Here is an 18,339-nt window from a genome sequence, read left to right as displayed (position 1 = left end):
GGCCAAGACAGCTTGACCAATATGAACTCTTAGGTAGCTTTCAAACAGTGTTTGGTTACAGTGTTTACTGGAAATTTCCTTATGTTTTCAGTTTTCTTTAAACTCACAAGACCTCTCTCAAGACTAAAAATTCCAGCCCTTTTTAAGTTCCGAAATGGCCTATTTATAAGCCAATCGACCAGTGCAATCAAGCTGCCTCGATTCTCCATTTTGCAGACTGCCCATTCCCTTTAAGCCCATGCCTAAGCATCTTTTTGTGCCAGTCATTTTGTTCCCCACGCCTGGCTTTTCTTTAATCAAAGGTTATGGGTTCATTTAAGTATTCATTTTAAACCCCATACTCTTGTGTCTTGTTCCCCATTGGTATTAGTTTAATCCCAAATTAGTACCCTACTTGTCAGCTCATTTAAACTAATCATTTTTGTTCTTTTCAAACCCCAGACTACCCCTGTTAAACCCTGGTTATCACTGTCTTGACCCTCTGTAATAATGGGTTATTTTGGACTTCTGAAAAATTTAAAATCGAAGCTGCCCTAGACTGAATCTTTTAGCTGTTTTGTAATGCAGTTTATGGGATAATCTCAGGCAATGTCGAGCATTCAGTCAGTGACATGGTTCATTTAGTCATGTGAAATTATTAGCTTATTTGATCCATTAGTTATAGAGAACTAATCGACGACATTTATCGAGTCGACTATACTAATTATAACAGGTAATAATCAATCGTTCAAATAAACAAACACATACAGGGACCTAAAGGGCTTCGGACAACTTTGGTCGATCACTGGGAACCTATATAAGTTATTTATGCGACGACTATCCTAATCGGACATGCTTATCACAGGATACATTTAAATCATACACAGAAAACAATCGACCAAATAAACAGGTCTTTGACAGAGATGGAAGAAATTAAGAAAACTATCAGAAAATAACAAACAAACACAACAAAGCATGCTAACGACTTAATTGGCAGTTGAATAAACAAAAAGGAAAAGAAAAACTTACCGAAAAATGTTTAAACCAAACTGACCCAAAACTGACTCCACTTTGACCATTTGAAGCCGAACAAACTTTAATCAGGGTGTTCTCACATGAGAACACCTTGATTAAGGTCTATTAGACCTCGAACCCTTGTTAAGGTCGGCTGGATTCCAAGGCTATCCGTGTTCTAGGTTTTGGATTCTCAGATCTGGTTTTTGGGGAGTTGTGGGTAGATTCGGACCAAACCAAGTTTGGTTTGGTCACGAGGAGGGTCAGGGGAGTGTCTGGTATGAAGATGGGGTGGTTTGGTATAGATCAGAGTTTCGACTCAAATCTTCAAATAAAGATTCGAGACGAAGGAAGGTGATTCGAGGCAAATGGATAGCAGATCCATATTTAGGACAGTGAGGTGGTCCTAGGGTGTTCAGGAGGTGGCCACCGGCGTCCATGCCACCGGCTTTAATGGCGAGGGAGATGGGGCGGCTAGGGTTTCTAATGGGAGGTCTGGGTTTGAGCTTGGGGACGACGGGATGGGGTGTTCGTATAGGGGGCGTGGGGTGTAAGGGAAGGCTTATATATGGTCTAGGGGTTTAGATCTGAGCCGTTGGATCAGATGATCTCAACGGCTTGGATTTGATGGTGAGGGGTGAGACGAAGCCGTTTGGTATTAAAACGGTGTCGTTTGGGTTTAAGTGATGGATTGGGTTGGACCGTCTAAACAGGTCGGGTCACGGGTGCGTATGTGGACCGTTGGATCAAGAGGCTTAGACGGCTCAGATCGACTTGCCTAAAACGGCGTCGTTTCGGGAGGTGCCTGGGCAGGCCTGGTCTGGACCGGGTCCTTGGTCGGTTTTGGGCCTATTTTTATTTCATTTTCTGGGCCCAAATCAATCTTTTCTTTGTTTTCTTATGTTGAAACAAAAATGAAATAACAAAAGTAAATAATGAAACAAAAAATGAAATTAAAACAAACAACCATGTGACACTTCAACACAATTATCACACCAAATTAAAATATTTAAGCAAGTTAAATCACAACCTAGAACGAACGACGCCTATATTTTTTGAATTTTCGTTCTTTTTAACGACCGAATTACGATTTTGACTACCCTGACAGACATGCTTTTGTATTTTGATCGGTAAGATTAAATGCAAAATGGGTAGATCCACACATGACTAACAACACCTGTCACGGAAAAACGACAAATTGTACAGTGAGGCCATTTATCACTATTTTTTGTTTTCCTTTTTGAGTGATTGCTCGTGAAGCAAAAATCACGTGCTTACAACCATCACCTCCCCTGTTAGGACAATCCCACATCATATGTCTAGGCTGTCCGCAAGAATAACATGCATCAGAACCTCGACGGCACAGTCCAAAGTGGGCCTTGCCGCACTGATCACAATATGGTGTTGTGGGTCTCGTCTGACTAGTATCTCTGTGATGTTGCAAGCCTGATGCCTGCGAACTCTGACCTGGACCAGAATGGGTAAATTGATCATATCGAGGCCTCTGAAACTGTGGAGGAGCACTAGCTACAGGTAGCGCCGAACTCCTCGAAGACTAGGGCCTAACACTGCCTCTGAAGTCATTAGAATACCTTGCAAATCTCGCCCTCTTATGTTGGCCCCTATCCTGTTCCCTATCTGCCCTCTGCTGGCGCTTACGATCCTCTAGGGTCTGGGCATAAGCCTGAATACGGGAAATATCCATGCCCTCCACCAAGGAGGCTGTCGTGCACTCATTTATCAGATGTGGTCCCAATCCATTCACGAACAAATGCACCATATCACTCATCTCGGCCACCATATGGGGAACATACCTTGCTAAAGAATCAAACTGCATATTGTACTCTCGCACACTCATATTACCTTGTCTAAGATTCAAGAACTTATCAGCTCTAGCTCGTCGTATCTCAACTGGCAAGTAGTGACGAAGAAAGGCCTCATAAAATTCCTTCCACATAGCTGGAGGAGCGTTCGGATCCCTGGATCTCTCCCAACTATCATACTAGAGAATCGCTAAATCCCGTAGCCGATAAGAAGCCAACTCTACTGCATATGTATCACTAACATGCATAACCCGCAGTGTACGATGAACCTGGTCAATAAAAGTCTGCGGGTCCTCCTTGGGGTCTGATCCGGTAAACACTGGAGGGTTTAAATTAATAAAATCACGAACTCTCATACTAACTAGTTTATCAGCAGCACATGTATTCTGCCTCTGAGCCTGAGCAGCTACCAAGCTAGTCAATAACTGCAAAGCACTCCGCATATCCTGGTCTGTAGTGCCAGACGGAGGAACTGGGGGTGCTGGGTGCCTCCTAATATCCTTTGGAGGAGACGGGGTAGATGAGGTATGAGACGACATCTCACTCTGAGCCTCACTTTGGCCTGCTCTGGCTTGGGGCACCTGACTGGTACTCTCTCCCGCAGCTGTATCAAGCCATCTACTAATTGTTTGCTTCCTAGTCGAAGGCATCGCTGAAAGAAAACAAGGTGAATATTAGAGACGAACACTTACGACTCAACTCTACGCATGATCTAGATTCAGGAAGAAGGTAACAACCCTAGATGTCATGTAGCCTCCTGATTATAAATGTGGCACACTACACATATATAAACAAAACTCTACTAGACACGGCTCATAGACAATCCCTAGGACAGACTTTCTCTGATACCAAGTTTGTCACGACCCAAACTGGAGGTCCATGACTAGCACCCGACCACACTTGCCGAGCACCAACGTACATTTTATCTAACCTTTTTTATTATCTTTTAGGGTTGACGAGATCAATATAAATGGTAGACATGGATCATGGACAACCAACAATAAAATATGATGGCATGAACATACATAGCAGGGGATGACCAGACAATCAAGAAACTACATATAAGGTACGAGCTACCACGCTACCATGAAAGACTATACAACAAAAACCAGCCGACAAGGCATACCAAACTATACATGAGTCGACACTTGTCTATGAGCCTCTAAATGAACATAAGTGCTTCAACATAGCCGGAACAGGGCCCCGACATACCCATAATGTCTATAACAAAAATTCATACCAAGACCACGGCAAGTCCGGAGAAGGGATCTCGCCAATCACTGCTGAACTGGATAACCTACTGTGGTGGGGGAGCTGCACCTGCCTGTCTATTAGGGCCTGTAGCACGACATGCAGCATCCACAAATAAAAGTATGTCAGTATGAATAAAGTACTGAGTATGTAAGGCAGGAAACCATAAATACGAACAGTAATGTAAGCAGAGATAGAGAATATACAACCTGGAACATCTGAGTACCTCTGAGGGCTACTAGCATGAAATGCATGATACATATGTATGTATACATAAACTTTTAAAACATACGCCTCTGTGGGCATCATCATCATATCGTACCCAGCCATAATAGGCTCAGTAAAAATGTACCCGGCCGTCATAAAGCTCGGTAGAATCGTACCTGGCCACGTGGAGCTCGGTAAAACCCTACTGATTAGTGGTTGCACAATATGTGCCGTACCCGGCCGACTATAGATCGGCTCGGTAGAGTAAAATAGATACCTATATATAATGTATGCTCAACTCATGGAATCACATTCTAAACCTTTTGGAGTGACGTAAGGTCGGTATCCTCTGTACACGTTATTAGGACCAACTCTTCATTAGAACCTTATAAGAATCAGGAAGTACCAACAACATTGATAACATAAGAATAAGAGAAGCAAAATTAATATCAATCGTTCCATAAGAGGGAAAGCAATGTAAGTATTGCTAGCTTCTAAGAGTAGAGTATCTTTGGAAGCTCGTTCATTACATTATGTACAATCGGAGTCGTGCAAAAGAAGAAAAGGGTTAGTCTCACATACCTTGTATATACTGCCCCAATCACAAGCTATGCAATTGTCACAACTCCTTAGTCTACAATAAGAGAAATGATACTATCGTTATCATTTAAGCGTCATAACTATTATGTATCGACCACAACCTATTTTACGTTGAAACGGACAACACCTCCCCTATATATATGACTTCACACCATTCCAAACAATCACCAACCAGCCCAAAGAACATCAATAATAAACATATTGAGCCTCCCAAATTAGTCCACGCACAACCTAATTACATCATACATACGACGACCACCGTAGTCGTGTCAAACGACCCGAAAATGTTACGAATAACTATCAGCCCACAAACCTACATATATATGGTGTTTCTCCACACCCTTCCACCTCCAAAACTCCACAAAATAGTAGTAAAACATGCATCCCAATAGCAACACAAAATAGTCCATAAAACAGTCCGCTACAAGTGAATAACCCGAACTCACGGCTTCCGATCACCGTCCCGTGAGTTCTTACATGTATAGAATGAATTACCATGAATTCATAGCAGAGAAAAATGTATGAAAAATGGAAGTAACTTACCTTACTTGTTGGATAACTCAGCCCTTCCCTTGGTTCTTCAAACTCTAGGTTTTACCTTCAAATAGAACTTGAAAGACAGGGAAAATCGATTAGGGTTTGTGTGGGATTTTTGGGGAGGAGTTGCAGGGGTTAACTTTGGTTTTGAGGGTCTGAAATATGGATGAAATAACTGATTTCATAACCCCTTAAAAGTCCTCTCTTGGCCGACTTAGGTCTTTTAATTTTGTCCTATCATTTTTGGCAAGTAGGTGATGCACCTACTTGTCATCTACCAATCTGCGCAGGCTTGAGAAAATATGAATATCTCTATACTCTGAGATCGTATTTACAAACGGTTTAATGCGTTGGAAACTAGACTCATAGATTTAATATGGTGGGTATATCACCATGTAATTCCTTGTAAATTAGGAGAAAAGCTTAGAAACATTTAACCTAATGTTTAAGTAAAATTATGAACCTAAGTTGCGACAACATTTGTCGACTTTTGTTTCATAACTCGTTTGACTTCAAGACTTATGATACTGATATTATATGATTCAAATACCTTAATACATGACCTCTTGAGTGTATTAAGAACCTCTAGGTTTACCTGAAAATATGAGTTACAACATCCTTGATTCGTTTAACTTCTAATACTTGTTAATCACCCTTATACACCCTTGTATCACTTAAGACCAATAGGATTAACTTCTTATCATCTCAAAGGTAATTCCTTCTTGGATTTATGTTAACTAATATATGGCATGAACTAACGTGTGTGGGTATGGGTTGTAACAGATGGTTAGTGAAAAGGGTGGGTAACTATGTATGCAAAGGGTAGATACCATGTCTATAGGTATTTTGAATTCTGCATATTCAAATGCATATAGAAATTATGCCTATAGGTCATTTTGAATTCTGCATATCCAATTCTCACATAGATACTATGTCTATAGGTATTTTGAATTCTGCATATTCAAATGCATATAAGCATCATGCCTATATGTCATTTTGAATTCTGCATATCCAATTCTCATATAGAAATCATGTCTATAGGTATTTTGAATTCTGTATATTCAAATACATGTGGAAGTCATGCCTATAGGATTATTCAATTCTGCGTATTCAATTACACTTAGATACCATGTGCATAGGCCTTAAACAAATTCTGCAATCTAGATACCATGTTTCTAGGTTTAAAACCAGTCTTATGCATTTAGATACTATGTCTATAAGGCTTCTGCATTTTTTATACCATGTCTACAAGGTTCAAAATCAACAATGCATAGAAAGCATGCCTGTAGGAACTCCTAATCGAATTTGAGCCGCTTCACGTATAGAGATAAATTGGTAATAATGGTTACTGTCAGTTGCAAAACTTGTAACCAATTCATTAAGACTTGCCTATCTTTTAACAATCTGATTACCCTTATTTAGCGAATTTAACTAGTATGTTTCAGACCCTACTATTTCATTGCTTTTCTGAATCCAGTAGATATTATGCCTATAGGGTCCTTGTCCAATGCTTAGGCAAGCCTTAGGGTAAAATTATAAGATGAATATATTTCTGTTAATTGTTACAACTAGCAAGCAGGCTTGATTCAGACTTCTTATCTGAGTTATGTAATAAACTAAAATTGCCTCAGTAACCGTCTTTCTTCATCTATAATAATCATACCTAAACAGTATGTGTAAGTCATGATGATTACGTGCTTCTTTGTTCAAGGAGGTATATCTGAGCCTCTGTTTGCTATGTGCTTTCCCCCCAACTTGCAATACGTGTTTTGTATATCGCCTTAGAGTTTTTACCTTTGAAACTACAAATAAGCCCAATATCCCTCCCTTTAAGGATTAGTAGTCCTAAATGCCTCCGGGACTGATAGGATTAGGACGGATAATAGCATGCAATAAGTAAACGAGACCAACTCGCGCTTTAAATACCTTAACGGGGTGGGAAGGGTAGATATGGATATGATGACCACGCGATAACGTCAGTGTAGCCCCTCATTGAGGAGTGATTACCGGACGTTGTGTGGGGTGATCCATATTTTTAGTAAACCTAGGAACCCCCTTTTCCTTTATTCTTATTTCTTTAACATTTTCATTCTAGAATCCGCTTCCTCAAATTGCTCTTTTAAACTTTGTCTATTTTCAAGCCTTTATATATGAAATCCCCTCATATTTGAGCTTTATTTGTCTATATGTTAATTGTACCCTAAACTCATAATAATTGTTTGGCCGGGAACCACACTAGTGGATTCTGAAGGGTGCCTAACACCTTCCCCTTGGAATAATTTCAAGCCCTTACCCAATCTCTGGTTATTCAAATCAAACCCTCTTGGTGTCCTAATGCACCCTAATCTTTAGGTGGCGACTCTTCAAATCAAACCCAATTCCCAAAAGGAATGAATTGTCCCTTCAAATGTCACAAACCCGATTATGCGAGGAAAAAAAGAGGGCACGACAGCTCATAGAGACCAAACCGATCTCATCGAGTAGGTAACGTAAATTTTTGGGGACTTTGACATAACAATTTGATATTGGAGACTAACATTTGGATCCTACAGATTTAGCAGAAGGTCGAAAAGATTAAGCAACTTCGCGAGGAGGCCGAGGTGAAAGAGGTAGAGACTTTGGGATGGAAGCAGAACATGGACCGTCTTGCCTCGGAGAAAGATACCGCATAGGGCCCAGCTATCTTCGATTGAGCGTCAACTCCAAAGCACGAGGGAAGAGAGCTTGGCTCGAGCCAAGAAAATTGAAAAGCTAGAGACTCGGCTGGCTGCTGAGCTTGCAAAGGCCGCATCTATAGCGGAAAAAGCAAAGGCCGACAAGGAGGCGGTCGTGGCTATCTACCGAGCCGACACTGAAGCCGCTAACGCTGGAGAAAAGGAAATTTCCGATTCCGCTCAGGTTCATTTATCTCACATTGCCGAGCATGCTAAATGCCAGTCTCAGAGAGAGACTCTCGGGGAGGTTCATGCTCATGGCTTTGACCTCACGGCCGATATTGAGAATGCAAAAGTGCTAGAGGCCGAGGCCGAAGCTTTTCTCTTTGATGAAGATGACTCCAGGAGTGTGAGCGGATGAGAGCGGAGAAGATGAAAATAAATCTCCCGGGAAAAATTAGGCACTTAGAATTTTTTCCTTCTTTTTTGAATTTTTGTGTAAGGCCCTTTTTGGTCCCTTGTACATATTTTTGTCCATATATATAAAGAAATTTGTCTTTTGAATGCCTTCTCCAATTTTGTCTTCAATCATGTTTTATGCCTTGTAAAAAATTTATGCACTAACCAATATATTCGAGACTTTGGTTTTAAATGACTTGATCGAAGCCATAATAATACTGCTTTTATAGTCGGGTGAAAGCTGAATTTGGAGCAAAAGAACCCTTAGGTTTGTTTTGAATGATAACTGACCCTCGATCTGTAGTCTAGTAAGTTCTTATTCTAATTCGAGATAGCGGGACACTTAGGTTCGAATCGAGTGAGAACGTGTTCTCGAACTCAAAGTGTGTTGGCCCTTATACTCTTTGAATTGGGCCGATATGGCCTCTAAAAGATGACTATTTTTTCCCTCTTTTGGCTCAAAGACTTATTAAAATTTTCTTATGCCTTGGCATGTATTTTTTGTACCCATTGGATTTTTTTTTAGGGTTTCGTGTTGATTGAAACCCCTTTATTTTTTGTGCCTTAGCACAAGTTTCTATTTGATCAATTCGATACCCCTTAAGGTTTTTCGAGGGCTGATTTTATCAAAGCCCTTTGATTATTTTGCCGAGGGTATCCTTTTTTAACCATTTTTAAAGAATTCGAAGGCCTATTTTTATTGCGGGGTTTAGACGTCTCCGAGCCGCGTTAGTTTGTCCGTAGCCTTTGGGTGTGACTCTTGGTCTTACTTTCCCAACAACACTTCAAACATGTTCGAAGTGTTAGTCCCCGAGAATGATGGCCTTGGCCTATAAATCGAGGGATGCCTCTTTGAGGTCTTTAGATAATTCGAACATGTTGATTTTCGACGGCAGTCCCCGAGTATGAGGGTTGACCGTTCGAGGTGTATTTATACTTGGCCCTTGAGCCATTTACCGTTCGAGGTGTAATCGTAATTGGCCCTTGAGCCATTTTCACAAAAATCATAATCCTGGAGCTTGTATAGTCGAAAATTTTCTTTGAGGCACAAGATATTTGATTAGGAAAAATGCTTCATTGAATAATTTATAAATGCGTACATGTTTTGTCGTTAGGGCTCGGGAAACCTATACGGGCACGGTTTTTTTGATCGTTTGACCCTTTACAAAATTTTCCTATCGAGACCCTGCTGACACAAAGCATCTTCTTTGAAAACATAACATAACATCTCAGGATGATGCCCCCCAGTATTCGAGGTTGAATGTAAAGAAGCCTCAGATACTGTTGAATTGTCCTTAGGTAGAACAAAGTTGTTGCCTTGTTAAAAACCTCGTCGGAAAAATCCATTTGGGATAAAACCCGATCTAAGGGAAAAAGAGTGCAACGCGTGCTTTAAAACCTAAGGTCTTCGTGCAGACAGGTGCCCTCGACATCTTCGAACGAAAACCTATAATAAGTTAGTATCAAATACAAATGGAAAGGGAAAAGTCATACCTTAGCAATAATATTGTTTGAAGAGTGATATATTCCAATTGTTTGGCAATTGTTCGCCCTTCGTTGTGCCAAGTTTGTAATCTCCCTTTCCGATGATACCGAGGTCCTGATATGGTCCATCCCAATTTGGGCCGAGCTTCCCTTCGTTCGAGTCTCGAGTATTGAGGGTGTCTTTTCTCAAAACTAAGTCTCCTATTTTGAAGTGTCGAAGATTGTCTCTTCGATTGTAATATTTTTTGATTCGTTGTTTTTGGCGACCATTCGAACGAGGGCGGTTTCCCATTTTCATCTAATAGATTGAGTCTTGTGCTCATAGCCTTGTGATTTGATTCTTCCGTTGTGTATCGAAACCTGACGCTTGGTTCCCTGACTTCGACCGGGATCAGAGCTTCGATGCCTTATACTAAGGAGCACGGCGTTGCCCCCGTACTGGATTTTGTTGTTGTCTGATATGCCCAAAGGACTTGGGCAAAATTTCTCTCCATTTCCCCTTAGCGTCATTCAGCCTTTTCTTTAGGTTTTGAATGATGGTCTTGTTCATTGATTCGGCCTGTCCGTTCCCACTAGGATGATATGACGTAGATAATATCCTTTTATTTTGTGATCCTTGAGGAACTTTGTTACTCTGCTTCCGATAAATTATTTTCCATTATCGTACATGATTTCGGCAGGTATCCCGAATCGGCATACGATGTGATCCTAGATGAAGTCTATAACTTCTTTTTCTCTGACTTTCTCGAAGGCTTGTGCTTCCACCCATTTACAGAAATAGTCAGTCATAAACAAAATGAATTTAGCTTTACCTGGAGTCGATGGCAGAGGGCCGACGATATCCATCCCCCATTTCATGAATGGCCATGGGGATAGGACCGTGTGAAGTTGTTCTCCGGGCTGATGCATACCTTTTACATTTATCACATTTTCGAAAAAACTCCTTTGTGTCTTTTTCCATACTATCCCAATAGCATCTTGCTCTGATAAGTTTGTTAACTAGTGATTTGGCACCGGAGTGATTCCCACAAGTACCTTCATGGACTTCCCGTAGAACATAATTAGTGTCACATGGTCCTAAATATACTACTAATGGTCTGTCGGACGTCCTTCTATACAATGTTCCATCTTTATCCAATCTGAATCGAGCATCTTTTATTTGTAAGGCCCTCGATTCTTTAGGGTCTGATGGGATTTTTCCGTTTTTCAAGTACTCGATATATTTATTCCTCCAATCCCAAGTTAATCTTGTGGATTTTATCATAGCGTGACCTTCTTCGATCACAGATCTCGAGAGTTGAACAACAGTACCCGAGCTGATTTCGTCTTCCTCAACAAATGACCCCAAATTTGCAAGTGCATCGGCTTCATTATTCTACTCGCAGGGTACGTGCTGCAAGGTCCATTCTTTAAAACGGTGCTAAGTCACTTGTAGCTTGTCCAAATACCTTTGCATTCTATCCTCTCAAACCTCGAAGCTTTTGTTTACTTGGTTTACTACCAGCAAAGAGTCACACTTGGCTTCAATGACTTCCGCCCCCAAGCTTGTAGCTAGTTCGAGACCTGCAATCATGGCCTTGTACTCAGCCTCATTGTTAGTCAACTTAGGAGTTTTGATGGATTTTCTAATAGTGATGCCCGTGGTCGGCTTCAAAACGATTCCTAGCCCGGACCCCTTCACATTCGAAGCATCGTATGTAAAAAGGGTCCAAACTCCCGATGATGTACCTGATTCTAACAAGAGTTCCTTCTCGACTTTGGGTACGAGGGTTGGCGTGAAATCGACCATGAAGTGTGCTAAAATTTGATACTTGATGGCCGTTCGAGGGTGATATTCAATATCATTCCCACTTAGTTCGACGGCCCATTTTGGCCAATCGGCCTGACAGTTTGGGCTTATGCAAAATATTTTGAAGCAGGTAAGTGGTTAATACACATATGGGGTGACACTGAAAATATGATTTTAGCTTCCTAGAGGCGCTTATTAGTGCCACTGCTAATTTCTCTAAGTGTGGATATCTAGCTTCTACTTCTCCTAGAGTTTGACTTACATAATAAACAGGGAATTGCGTACCTTGCTCTTCTCGAACTAGGACACCACTTACCGCGATCTCTCAGACTGTCAAGTACAAGTAGAATTTTTCATCTACCTTTGGAGTATGAAGCAATGTTGGGCTCGAGAGGTATCACTTCAATTCTTCGAACGCCTGTTGGCATTCTGTGGTCCAGGCTAAATCGTATTTCTTGTTGAGTAGAGAGAAGAATTTATGACTCCGATCTGACGATCTCGAGATGAATCAACCTAAGGCAGTTATCCGCAATGTCAGCCTTTGGACGGCTTTAACGATGTCCACGACGGTGATGTCTTCTATAGCCTTGATTTTATCTGGATTGATCTCGATTCCCCGATTCGACACCATGAAGCCAAGGAACTTGCCCGAACTGACCCCGAAAATGCATTTCTCGAGGTTGAGCTTCATGTTGTATTTTCTCAGTATCTTGCATGTTTCCTGCAAATGTGTCAAATGGTCCTCTACGCGCAGGGACTTAACTAGCATGTCATCAATATAAACATACATTAACTTACCTATTTGTTCTTCGAATATTTTATTTACTAGGCATTGGTAGGTAGCTCCTGCGTTTTTTAGTCCGAAGGGCATTACATTATAACAATATGTTCCATACTTGGTGATAAATGAAGTCTTTTATTGGTCTTTTGGGTTCATTTGAATTTGATTGTACCCAGAATAAGCATCGAGAAAACTAAGGATCTCGTGGCCGGCCATGGCGTCGATCATGTGATCGATGTTAGGCAATGGAAAAGAATCTTTGGGACATGCCTTGTTTAAATCCTTATAATCTACACACATCCTAAGTTTGTTCCCTTTTTAGGAACTATGACTTTATTGGCTAACCATTCGGGATACTTCACTTCCCGAATGGATCCTATTTTGAGAAGTTTAGTTACCTCATCATTTATGAATGCGTGCTTTACCTCGGACTGGGCCTTATTTTTTGTTACATCAGCCTGAACATTGGGTCCAGGCTTAGTCGATGTGATGTTATCTCCGGCGGGATCCTTGTCATTTCTTAGTGGGACCAAGCAAAATAATCTATGTTATTAATAAGAATTTGAATAAGCTTTTTCCTGACTTCGGGGGCTAACCTCATTCCTAGGTATACCTTTCGCTCGGGCAGGTACTCGATCAATATAACATGTTCCAGCTCTTCGACCGTTGATTTGGTAGCATCGGAGCCTTCGGGAACAACAAAAGTTCGAGGGGTCAAAAAATCTTCCTCTTCCTCTTCCATTTCCTGCTTCTCCGATTCGGTCGAGGCTGGTGGCGATAATTGCTATTTGGCTTCCTATTTATCCTTGATACTCGATCCTTCTGATGTTGATAGTGTCGAAATCAGTATTACCTCATCGATCGCGAACATTTTCTTTTGCAGCATGCTGCTCCCCGTACACCATTTTTACCCCGTCCGGCGTCGGGAATTTCATCATTTGGTGGAGAATAAAAGAGACTGCCCACATGTTGTGGATCAAAGGCCTCCCGAGCAAGGCATTGTACCTCATGTCGCCCTCGATTACGTGAAACTTGGCATCTTGGATAGTTCCAGCCACGTTCACTCGTAGGATAATCACTCATTTAGTTGTTTCACTAGCCATATTGAAACCGTTCAAGATCCGAGCTATAGGTGTAGAGATATGATTTTTGAACCTCCCCAAGATTTTTTATATTTTAGCATGTAAATATTTAGTTTAGGTCTAATATCGCTATTTCAACTAATTTTGACTCTTTTACTTTATTTTATCACAAAAAATAAAAATTACAAAAAATTGGTTCGTTAATGTTTTGTAGTCATACAATTTTACTAGGATTCTTATTTTTAGTATAATCTTTGAAAAAATACAAAAAATAATTGCTAATTTTATTCCCATTTTGGTACATAAGCTAAGGTTAACTAGTAAGTTTATAGATTTTTACTTCTTAGAAAATAGAAAGAATTAAACTTGGGCTTATTGATATGTTTCTCTTGAATTTAAGTACTCATCTAGCCCAATTTTGAGCCCAAATTCGGATAGCTCATTTCTCTTAACCCTAAGCCCCTTCCCATAAATACATGACAAAGCTAAAGAAATGGGAGGAAGAAAAATAAATAAAAAACCTAGATCCCTAAGACTTTAGCTATCAGTCGTTATTCTAAAGTTGGCACCCCAAAAAAAATCAAGGAAGCTTCCGTCTTCTTCATCTTGGACAAAACCAAAAATCAAAAACACCTTGAAGAGGACCTATTTCCGAAAAAAGGCTTGAGAGCACTCAAAAATTGGAGACTCTCGTCTCTCTATTATACACGCCGGCGGATTCCCCTTCCCCACCTTCAGACTTCAATTTTCTTTGTGTTTTCAATTGGAAAACAATCACAACAAGCACACACACATTGGAAAAGGAGGACGGATTTGGGGGGAAGAGAATAAGATTTAAGAAAATTTGGGTTCAAAAATGGTGTCAGGTTGAAGTGGGTGTCCGATTTGGAGTGTCTGTTTGAGATCGATTCTGGGTTCCGGTTTCATCTTGCTGCTGTATTTTTGTCGTGCTTTCTTCTTGGCGAAGCAATGTGGAAATTTTCTTTACATATCAAATAAGAAGCACTTAACAGGTTCATTCTGTTATTCCTTTATATTAATGTAGTTTATTGTATTTGTTAATTTATTAGGTGATGACTGTGGCTGCTTGTTTCTCCTTTAGCTTCTGCTGGTGAAACTTTCTTATTGGTTGAGTGAGTAGGCAATTATATTTTCATCCTTTGGAGTTGAATGATTTCGAGAATTACATCCATGATAGTTTGTCGTAGGAGTTCCAATTTTATCATTTGAATCCACTTCTTTGCTCGACTAAATTTCTCTATTACCCGTTTGTGATATTACTAGATCTAGCTTGTGGTATAGACTTGGTGTGTTGCTAAAATAAAATAAAAAATCTGCTGTTTGAAGGGGTCATAAGGGTGACATTGAACATGTAAACGAATTAGATTGTAAACGTTTTGCTACTTCTATTCTTGTTTTAAACGAGAGAGAGAGGGCTTAAATCTGCTCTTTTGTTTTGTTTTTTTCTTGTTTTTTTGCTAATATCATAATCTACTAATTAACTTCAATTTTGTTTCTTTTTGTTGAGTTTAACTGAATCTCTAGTTCTACTGACTGGCAATTATTTTAGTTTAGCTCAATTGTTGTTTAAACATAGTAGAAAACAGTTGATCGTTTTTTGGGTCAATTAGTTCGTAACCGTGTCTAATGGACTTGAAATTCTTTTGGATCTTTTTTAGCAATTTGATTTCCTTCATTGATCATTTTTCTTAGGCAAACTTTTAGGCACGTAATTAAATCATCACAATTACGGGTACGGTTCCCGTGGATTAGTTGTGATACCTAATCTCAAATAGGTTTTAAATATGAACATCCGTAGTTAAATGTTTTTCCTTTAATAAAATTGAGGTGTGACATCCAATCACCTAGTCTATGACCCTTATGTATATACAAGATTAGAATGGGACATGCCTTGAACTTTCGTAGCTTGCTTTAGGTGCGTTAATTAAATAATTATCATAGCTACGGGTACGGTTCCTGTTACGTAGTTGTGATGCTTAACTACTAAAATTCGGGGTACATTTATGTGACCCGGCCACAATTTAATCTTGTTAATAAAATAAACATGTTGTGGATCGTGAGTACGGTTCCCGTGACATGATTCGCAACGTGTAATCAAATAATTAGTTGTATAACAATTGGATTATTAAAGTGGTTTTAAAAGGAATAAATGCACATAGGTTTTAAAATGTTTTAAAATTAAGTTGGCCAATATTAACAGTTGAGCGACCGTGCTAAAACCACGGAACTCGGGAATGCCTAACACCTTCTCCCGGGTTAACAGAATTCCTTACCCGGATTTTTGTGTTTCGCTGACCGTAAAACAGAGTCAATTTTTCCTCGATTCAGGATTTAAAACCGGTGACTTGGGACACCATAAATTATCCCAAGTGGCAACTCTGAATTTTAAATAAAATATTCTCATTTCGATTGTCACTTAAATTGGAAAAAAACTCCCTTATATACTCCCTCTCGGGATGGTAAAAAGGAGGTGTGACAGCTATGACGACTTTGCTGGGGACAAGAACCCAGAACTTCTGGTTCAGGGTTCAGAATTCGAGCTTAGAATAACTATTATAGCTGGCGTGGTTTATGATCTGATTTTTACATGCTTGGGCATAATGTACTAAATGTCACTTTTTATCGCTTTGATATTATTTGAACTGTATATAAACTGTTGTGAAACATTTATCTTCTCATCTTCGAAGAAGTGCATGCTAGCGTGACTTCTTTTCTGTTAGTGTCATACCTTAATTTAGAAAGAGGCTCGGACAAGTTACAAAGCCGGATGGCCTTTGGTTCCCGGTACGTAGCCCCCTCCTCGGCTCAAGTTGTCTGCTCGGGTACACAAGTCTAGAACAATATACCTAGGTTTTTAGCTTAGAATAACTTAGCCTCATGTCGGATCCCTAGTAGGAACGTTTGTTTGTATCATGTGCATTTGACTTTGGGGACTCAACACAGGGGTTGGGTCCGTTTAGGACAGGCGTACCCAAAGAATAAAAGACCATCATGATGCATCCTATGTGCTACATGTTGCAATTTTCAAGGGTAAAAGAGGTCATTTGACGGACCAATGAGGTTTGAGGATAAATGAAAAAAAGAGGGTGAAGTGTGAAAATAAAGCAAGTAGGACCCAGTTATTTTTTTCTTTCACATTTTTTTTAAGAAAAAGACCAAAAAAAATATATGAAAAACCCATAAAGATTTTGCACTTTCCCATCATTTTCCAAAAATCAAAAAGAAAGGAAAAAGAAAATCCAAAAAGAGTTTACATGTTTCACCATTTTTTTTTAAAAAAAAGACAAAAAATATATTTTCTCTAGATTAGTAATTTTTTTTAATTCTCGCCTGTATCCAATCTGCCCTAACTATGCATACCTGATTCTCGTCTTTTGGGGCGTGATACGTAGGCAAACCATATAGGGTCCGGTTTTCCAAGTGAGTTTAGGTTCTTGGCTTCGCGAGGTCTTAGTCAAATCATGTATTTTAAGCCATTTTTAGCCACATAGGTTAATTTTAGAAAAGTAGTCACAATCATGTCTTGCATGTGTCCAACAGGGGGTTATTGTCTCACATAACGTTCTAGGTCTTTAACTTATTTGGTCTTAATTTTCTCATACAGGTGTGGATCTACTTATCGGAGTTTGGGCATTACAGACGCCCTAGGACCATCCAGTCAGAGTCGCTCATTCAGGAGTTTGCTTAAGGAGATTTTTTTAGTTATTATGTTTTGAGTCTGTTGTTCTTTTTATGTCATCTTTTACTTTCTAGTTTTGAACAGTAATGTCGAGTCTTTTAGGTGATGTTAGAGTCTGTCATAGTCTATTTAAGTTTGCCGAGTCTTTTGTTATTGTATTTGTGTGTGGTGAAATCAGAGGAATCCATCTCCCGCCATTAAGGTATATTCGAAATGTCATGACAGCACCTCGAGGCTGTGGGATCATGATCGGGCTCCCTATCTTGAGGATTATCCGCGGCCCTGCAATGGCTTCGATGTTAAGGGATCTGTCCGCGGCCCAGCAAAAGTTACGAAGACGGGGGACTCCCGAGGCAAGTAGCTAGAATTAATAGGCTCTGGTATCTTGTCTAGCCGTCTCATCCCCTTATCTTTACATTTAATGCACTATGTACCATACCGTGTTCCCTCGCCTATATAAGAGGAACCCATACCATTTTGTAAAGGGCTGATGTTGCTCCATTTTCTCCAAGTGCAATAATATCTTCTCTCTCTCTTCTCTAATTTGCTTATTCCCCTTGGTTCAAAGTCATTTATCTTCGGTTATTCTCCTTACCACTTTGTACTAGCTCGAGGCCGCCCCTGTATTCATTGCTTCTTAACTTGTGCTTCATTCTATAGTTTAATATTGGCCGAAAGAGCCCTATTTAATTATACCTTTAACTTTACCCCAACCCCGGTTGTCCCCGGTAGTTCGAGATTGATACCAACGTCGACCCCGAGGTCCCATCGACCATCTTTGCACTCGGATAACAGGCCCGTTTGGTTTGTTTACGGCTTTGTCTTAGCTCGTATTTTATCATTATACTTCACGTTCTTAGCATTAACTGCTTTAACAACTAGCTCGGAAATAGATCACGTATTTTTAGAATTCCATCGTGGGGCTAAAAATAATAGTGATTGTTTTCTTGCTTGTTTCGTCACACAAACACACATTAT

The 18,339-nt window shown here is 40.0% G+C and overlaps 1 long non-coding RNA gene across 1 annotated transcript; it reads left to right on the top strand.

Annotated features, from left to right (window-relative positions):
• The first annotated feature begins 14,154 nt into the window (after nt 1-14,154).
• LOC107761093 (uncharacterized) lies at nt 14,155-17,912 on the top strand. The gene is made up of 2 exons (XR_001642524.2): nt 14,155-14,674; nt 17,287-17,912. It is a non-coding gene; the product is annotated as an uncharacterized LOC107761093 (long non-coding RNA).
• Nucleotides 17,913-18,339: the final 427 nt, after the last annotated feature.

The sequence above is a fragment of the Nicotiana tabacum genome, chromosome 18 (genome assembly GCF_000715075.1).
Source record: "Nicotiana tabacum cultivar K326 chromosome 18, ASM71507v2, whole genome shotgun sequence".
Classification (NCBI taxonomy): Eukaryota; Viridiplantae; Streptophyta; class Magnoliopsida; order Solanales; family Solanaceae; genus Nicotiana; species Nicotiana tabacum.
This window is presented reverse-complemented; position numbering and strand designations above follow the sequence as displayed.